Source organism: Octodon degus, unplaced genomic scaffold (assembly GCF_000260255.1).
Source record: "Octodon degus isolate 3935 unplaced genomic scaffold, OctDeg1.0 scaffold00001, whole genome shotgun sequence".
Lineage (NCBI taxonomy): Eukaryota > Metazoa > Chordata > Mammalia > Rodentia > Octodontidae > Octodon > Octodon degus.
The window spans coordinates 25,628,971-25,636,934 of NW_004524577.1; positions in this window are offsets into that span (position 1 = coordinate 25,628,971).

The window sequence follows — 7,964 nt, forward strand, 5'->3', positions numbered from 1 at the left end:
TTTTAATACCAACCAAAACTTTATAAATGTTTATTTCTAGAAATGCTGCTCTATTTATTTCACAGACTTTTTTTCCTGTGCTCTATTACCAATTTTACTTACTATAGCCATGGTAATGGCTTAAACCATGTTAATATCCCAGAGGCAAACTTCCTTGTTTTAATACCAACTGTTTGATTATTCAAATGCTTTTAAGAGTTAGTCTGTCCCTTCCCCTCAAAAAAGATGTTGTGCTTACAAAAGTATTGAACCATTAGAATAGTCTGGAACTGACAGCCTTACAATCTGAGTAAATGTTTCTTCCAGGAAAAGCAAAAAGTGTGCCATTGTGTTCGTGTTTTCTTTTGTTTCTATCAATAGTGCTTTCACTCTTTTTATATAGGTAATAATGTCGGCTATGATGTGAATTGTCTCTTCTCTCTGCTATATTTTACCACTAGTTTCCATGGTTATTACTACCCCATAATGTAGGTAAGCAATCCTTGGACATTATGAATCTTAAACAGTACTAGAATAAATATCATGTTACCAAAACAATTTAGATTTTTTCTTGTACCTCCAAACTATTTTTTCCACTTAAATGCTTCATTTATGATTTGTTACCAGAAAGCACTCTTTATTTCCCAGAATTCAAGTTGTGCAAGCTTGAATTTCCCACAATTCAAGTTGTGCAAGTTTGAATTTCCCACAATGCAAGTTGTACCCCTTACCTAGACATTCTCCTCCCAGGTAGCAGCTTTTCCTCATCATTCATCATTCACCTTCAGTGCAACCAAGATCTTCCTTGACCATCCACTTCCAATGATCACTCTCATCAGAACCCTCTGTTCTATTTTCCTAAATATATTTATCTTTTTTTTTTTTTTTTTTTTTTTTGGAACCGGGGATTGAACTCAGGCCCTTGTGCTTGCCAGGGAAGCGCTTATTCCACTGAGCCATCTCCCCAGCCCCTATCATTAATTCTGAATAATTAATTTGTTTACCTATTGGTTTATTGGTTCCCTGAGTATAATCTCCCTTCCATCTATCTATACCTTGAAGCCGAGGTTTCAGAACAGTCATAATTTCTAGCTTGAACATCATTGAATTTGTCAGGGACTAAAAGAGTAACTGATGCTCCAGCGGTGCTCTATAAACATCACAGAGGGTAGAATAAATGAATGAGCCAAAAACTCTGGGAATTCAGGTCCACAATGAGCAATGTCTGTTGGGGGCAGCACACATTGTACAACTGGGTGTCAGCATCTCATACCTGGCTGTCACACAAGGATCTAGGAAAAATACCTAAAGTCTTACATCTTAATTTATTTAGTCGGACTATGGGGTGATTAATAAGTACTTCACAGGACTGGTTCAAAACTTAAATGAGAAAACATATATAACGCAACGGTGTCATTCCTGACACACAGTAAGTACTCAAGACACAGCAGTTGTCACCTATTCCTGAGCTGTTCATTCACTAATCAGAATCTTTACTAAAGATGCCTTTTACAATAGAGGAGCTTGAAACTTAGGGCCTGGAAAATCCTGCTGTTAGATCAAACTATACTTCCAAATTAGGGGCAAAACAGGAAGCGATACCATCTGGGATGCGTCTTGGTGGCAGTTTGTTTTCTGAAATTCAAGAGGAATAAACATTTCTACTCTCTACCTGAAAGTGGAACACAAAGTCCAAGACAAGGACAATGTACCAAGGCAACAAACAACTGCCATTTTGCCACAAATCAACACAATTTGGGTCTGTAACCTTAATATTGCATCAGGGGGAAATATTCATTGCTCAGATGTCACGTAGCACATTGAAATTAATAAAAGGAGCATTAAAGCTAATCTCCACAGGAAGGCCCAAAATTCAAATGAATTAGGGATTATGGTTTCTGTGAGCAATTTCTCTGAATTTACATGTGCCTCAAACTGAAGAGAGTACATACATCAGACCAGACTATGAAGTCTAATGTAGTAACAGTGATCTTCTCAGAAAAGAGGAATGAATTCTTTGACCTATCAGAACACTGACCTTAGGCTAGCAAGACAGCTCAGCCATCTAAAGCACCTACTTAGGCAAGCTCAGGCAAGCACACAGGGACCACAGGATGATCCCCGGCACCACATGCTGCACCTGCCCCGTTGCCTAGGGTGGGCTAAGCACAGCCACACAAAAAAAAAATTAAAAATTTTTTAAAACACTGCCTGACTTTGATTATTTTACACTTCCATTTGTAGCTCACAATTGAAAAACCAGTTGATTATTATTATTATTATTATTATTACTATTACTATTATTATTTATACACTTGAATTTTAAGTGAATGGACACAAGTGTCCTAAATCTTATGAGGACTGGGGTGGCCACCCAAAGACCAGCAATCTTGCTGTGACTCTTTCTGAATGGTGGTGACACAACTTTGATCAGGGATCACTGTACTTAAAATTCTGTCTAGAAAGCAGTGGACACAAAATCACAGGTCATTCGGTCAGTGTGTTGTCTAAACAAACATGCAGTATGTACCTTCCTAAGTCCTGGTGACAAGAAGGCAGCCAGCTCCAGGCAGAAGCGGGAGCAGCTAGGACTTTTACACTACAGGGTTGTAATGAGAATCTAGTGCAGAAGGATTTGAAAAAAAAAAAAAAATCAAATGGGTTCTGAGAACATTAATGTTCTTGTTCTATGAACTTGTGTCCTAGGTGGAAATGTGGAGGGGATGGACACAGAGTCTTCTCACTTTGTCTCATGAGGTAGAAGGAAACCTTAGTTATATGCTGACATTTATGAATGCAAACAAACCCCCCCTTGGGGGGGTCAGAGTTCCCCAAGAAATAGAACCTGCAAGAGAGCTGGAGAAGTCTACACGGCTGGCCCTTCTCACCCATGGGTTCAGTACTACGCAGTCAACCCACCACTGCTAATCAAAAATATCTATAAAATAATATCTATAAAATATCTATAAAATAACTTCTTTGGGGGCTGAGGAGATAGCTCTGTGGTCTAAGCATCTGCCTGCCAAGCCAAGGACCCGGGATCTGATCCCCAGTATCACATGCTATATCACCAAGCTGGCCACCAAACTAGGCTTTGGTGGTCCACGCTTGTAATCCCAGGGCTGGGAAGGCTGAGACAGGAGGATCAGTATGAGTCCAAGCTGCGTAGCAAGACCCTGCACCAAATAAATAAATAAATAAATACAATTTTAAATAATAATTTCTTTTTTGCTGAACATATACTGGCTTTTGTACCAGCATCCCCTAATTAATACAGTATTACAATTATTTAAATAGCACTTACACTGCATTAGAACCCTAAATAATTGAGTCACGGCACAAAGTACACAGAAGGACTGCATAAATTATATGCAAGCACTGTCATTGTATATAAAGGACTGGAACAGCCATAGATATTCCTATGCTTAGAAATCCTGAGTCAATTTCTTTTTTTTTTCTTTTTTCTTTCTTTTTTTTTTTTATTTTAGTAAGGGTCTATAGGATCTACAGAGTCTACAGGGTCTTACTACATAGATCGGACTCATTTTGATCTGTCTATGTTCAGGCTGCCAAAAGCTGGGACTACAGGTGCACACCACCACACCCAGTCTCAATCTCCTCAGCATACCCCCAAGGACAGGGCCAGCACATACATCAGGGATTGAACCCCCAGCCACGCATCTGCCTAAACAGACACTTTAATCCACTGAGCTATTTGGTCGGGTCCTTGGGTCAATTTCTAAGGTTATGGAAGGTGGATAATAAGTCTCACCCCCATCGCCTGCCATCTGTTAAACAGGAAGCCAGCAAAGAACTACAGTAGTGTAATCCTGTCTGAGCTGAAAGCCCACAGAACCCCAGACCCAAAGGCGTAACTCCCACACTGAGACTGTAGGAGCTCTCAGGTCTGTGGTCTGGAGAAGCCGGATGCCCCAGTGGGGCAGAGCCACAGACTCGCCCTTCTTCATGCACTGGAGTTCATTGTGGGTCTCAGTGGCCTGGGTTATTTCTGTCTGTACCAGTCAGGACAGCTCCTCTCAGATTCGATCACTGATCTCCTCCTGAAACACTCTCAGAAGCACAACCAAAGGCAGGCTTTACCTGCTGTGTGCCTATTCCTTACCCCAGGCAAACTGACACAAGTATCGATCACAAGTCCCAACACTAGCAAACTGAGCCAGGAGGGTGGTGGGTTCAAATCCTGCCTAGGCATTTTATTGAGGCCTTTTCTCAAAATTAAAAACTAAAACTTTTGTTTTAAATACAGGGGATGTAGCTAAGTATAAGACCGTTGGTTCCTTCCCCTTAGTGCTGGGGCAAAAAAATCAGACATCACAACAAATAAAATGAATAAAAGTGTGAGTCCAGTTTGTCTTTAAAATCAGGAGAGGGCCGGCCAAATAGCTCAGGGGATTAAAGCGCCTGCAAGCAAGTGCAGAGGCCAAGGGTTCGATCCCCAGGCCTGCTGTGCCCGCCCCACCCCGGGGCACGTTGAGATGGCAATTGAGACTGCGTGGTGGCGTGCTCCTGTAATCCCAGGGCTCTTGGGAGGCTGTAAACAGGCAGATCACTACGAGTCCGATCTAGTAGTGAGACTCTCAACACCCTGTAGACTCTTCCATAAATTACAAAAATCAATCAATCAATCAATCAATCAATCGGGCATGAAGAACTTGAACCCTGTTCTGCAACTTCCAGGCCTTTCTGCGCTTTCGACGGGTGTCAGTACAAGCCCTGGCCTGTTCTCAGGGCTCAGTTATTAAGGGTGAGTTTCCTTACCTGCTGCACCACAGAAGGCCTCAGCTTCCACCTTAGGGAAGCAGGGGTGAACCCCGGGGAAACGCGCCACCGCAGGCCGCCCGTTACCACTGAGAGCTCTAAAGGTTCATTCACCGCCACTCCCTTGGGAGATCCTCACAGGAGTAAAGGAACAGACAAAGGCGATAGCATTCTGGTGCCTCAGGGACCACAGAGCCTCAGCCTAAGACATCCTCCATTCGCCTCTGAGCGGTGCTCCGCTGCTGCCCAACCCTCCCCACCCACGGCCTTCAGAAGCACCGAGTCCTGGAGAGCCCTTTTGAAACCGAAAATAACGTTCAATACAGCCCAGAAAACAGCCCCTCTGCGAAGAGAAAATGTAAATTAACCTCCTGAGTGTCTCCCTCTACCACGAGACCTGAGTGATTTTTACAACACGGTTTGATGAGATACGCATGAAGGCGGTGTGTGAAACTAATCCGGGGTACGCGCTCCACAGGACTTGGACTTTCCAGATGAAAGGTGGCCCCCTCACTGCCCGGGCTGCCTAGAACACAGCTCCAGCAAGTGAGAACAAAGACACAGCCAGCCCATGCAACACAGCTGTAAGAGGAATAGCCATGGTAACAAAGCAGGAGAGAGCTGAGAAAATAAAAATTTTAAAGGCATCTGGGCAGCTAGAAAACTGCATACTGATCGTTTTCCTTTAAGACACACTATTGAGAAAAATTAAGTCTTTAACCTCTGATGGCTTCCTGTGGCTCAGCCACAGAAATCTAATTGAGAGAGTAAGGTCCACAGATCTGCTCTCTGCTCTGGCTGTACAATCATATTATAAGCCCTTGACTCAATTACTACATGAAACAAAGAATTGTTGCTCCAGTATCATTCTATAGACCAACTGTGTGCCCCCAAGATGTTTTCTCCTCTTTCTTTACAATTTTTTTTCCTCATTATCTCCAGAAAACAATTGAGACAGAAACCTTACAGGACATGCTACTGTACTGGGCTCCCAGGGGATCTGTAGTTCTGCTGCGGAAAAAGATCAACCTGAGACCCTGCCTCATGGACAGGCAGATGGTTCTTCTGGAGTCACGTTGTAATATCACTGATAGTGGAGAAGTGTTTCACTCTTGGAGTTAGCAAAGGTGTCGGGACTACTGTCACTTCTCATAATTGTGAGGTTGCCGCTAACTATATCTAGACAGACACTGCACGCTCTGGTGTAGTACAAGTATATCTTTTCTCTTGTTCAAAAAGCTGAGCTCTGATATGGCTGCACAGAATAAACTTCAGCTCAGACAAGGTCCTGCTACATGGACCCATCATTCACTGAGTAGTGGCTGGTATTAAATTATTAACAACGTGACAAAGGCTTTCAGTGAAAGAAGAGGACATGAAGAAGTGTCCTCAAGTCTCCCTATGCTCCATTAAAGTAATTTTATTTCATGTTGTGTTAAATGTCCACCTTATCTTTGTCAAAAAAAATCCCCCTGTCAACTATCACCTCCCCCTGTGGCTTTCCCTAACGGCACAAACAGAAAGAAGTCCCCAAACTTTTTCTGGCTTGGTCTACCGCCTCTGTTCACTCTTCTTTCACTCATCACTATAACACTGAAATAATCTCTAACAATTTAATACAAGATGTATAATTTATAGGATTATCTTATAATAGTCACCCAAAGAGTCAAATGCAAAAAGAGTACAGGAAATCTGTCCACACACTAGAGACCAAAGAATCCAGCTGAGGGCCTGGATCCCATGGCAGTGTTCTGCATGGCTCCAGCTGAAGACCAAGGGTCCATGACATCGCGCCCCTCAAATCCAATGGTGGCCAAGAGCCCACGGCAGTGTCTCCTATAAACTGATTCACAGATCTGAGCTGAAAAGACCCAACATTCAGTGGTGGAAGCTAGGAAGGCCACGCAAGCGGGATGAAGGGTCTGTGCCAGTGGGCTGAGGGATCTGCACTGGAACCAGGAAGTGATGCTCAAAGTAAGGACCAGAGTTCCCCTGAAAAGGATCACAGCCACCCTCAGTGACAAGGTGCTGAGCTTCTCCAACAATGAGAATGGGCAAGTTCATATCAGGAAAGCCAGAGCAACAACCTTCTCCAGAACACTGAACAGTGACAACAGGGTCCTGCGCTCTTCTGAGGATGAGAACAGCCAAGTTTGTATCAGGAAAACCAGCATGACACACTTCTCTAGGAGAATCAACAGTGCACCATCTTCTCCTCCGGTTCTCTTTTTTTATGCTACCAGCAACAATCCTCATGTGGGCCTTCCACACCCAGAACCACACCAACTGAGTTCAGCTGGGTGTACAAGTTGCCCACCAGTTGTCAATCCACTTCAGTGTTTCACTGACCAGAAGTTTTCAGTGTTGCTTACGCTGGTTCCATCCAACGCCTTATGCAAATACTGTCAACTGTGGGGGCAAAATTTAATGGCTGATATAACTCTCTCCCCATGTATTGTTTGGCCTCGAGGAATGATGATGACAATAAAGATGTTCAAAACAACCAGTAGCCAACGCACGTTAACTGGCCACAAGCAGCAACAGGAATAGTAGATTTTACTATTAGTGGTACCCTTATTTTGGCATTGGACAATGAGTGTACACATAGTCATTCTATGAATCATTTTTTTGTTTCAATGCTGGGAAGCGAACACAGGGCCTTTGCCCTGCCATACATTACCAGGCTGTTTCATTTTGTTTGGTTTATTTTGGTTTGTTTTGATTTTGAAACAAGGCATAGTAGGTTTCTAGGGGTGGGCTCAATCTTACCATCCCCCTTCCTCAGGCTTCCAGAATGCTGGAGTCACAGGTATACACCATCATGTCCAGCTAAACCACATTTGTCTTGAACTAAAAAATATAGTCAATGATGCATGAAGTTTCATGTACCTAAAGGGCAAAGTTAAGGAAAACATATCTTCCTCCAATGTATCATTTTCAATCTATTATTATAACAGGTGCATTTTTGTAGCACTTCAACTTAAAAGCACTGCTTCCTCTTTTGATGCATGACTTGGATTTTTATCTCAAATTTGATGAAATTATCTGTTATTGTTGAAAGTGATAAAAATACAGAACTCAGTATCTATAAATGGGTTCAGAATGCAACCTGAGATTTGGATGTTACGCACATATTCTGCTTTAAGGAACATGGCGGACTTATGGTCTGTTTGAATCTACATAGAAAACTACTAAAACAAGAAGAA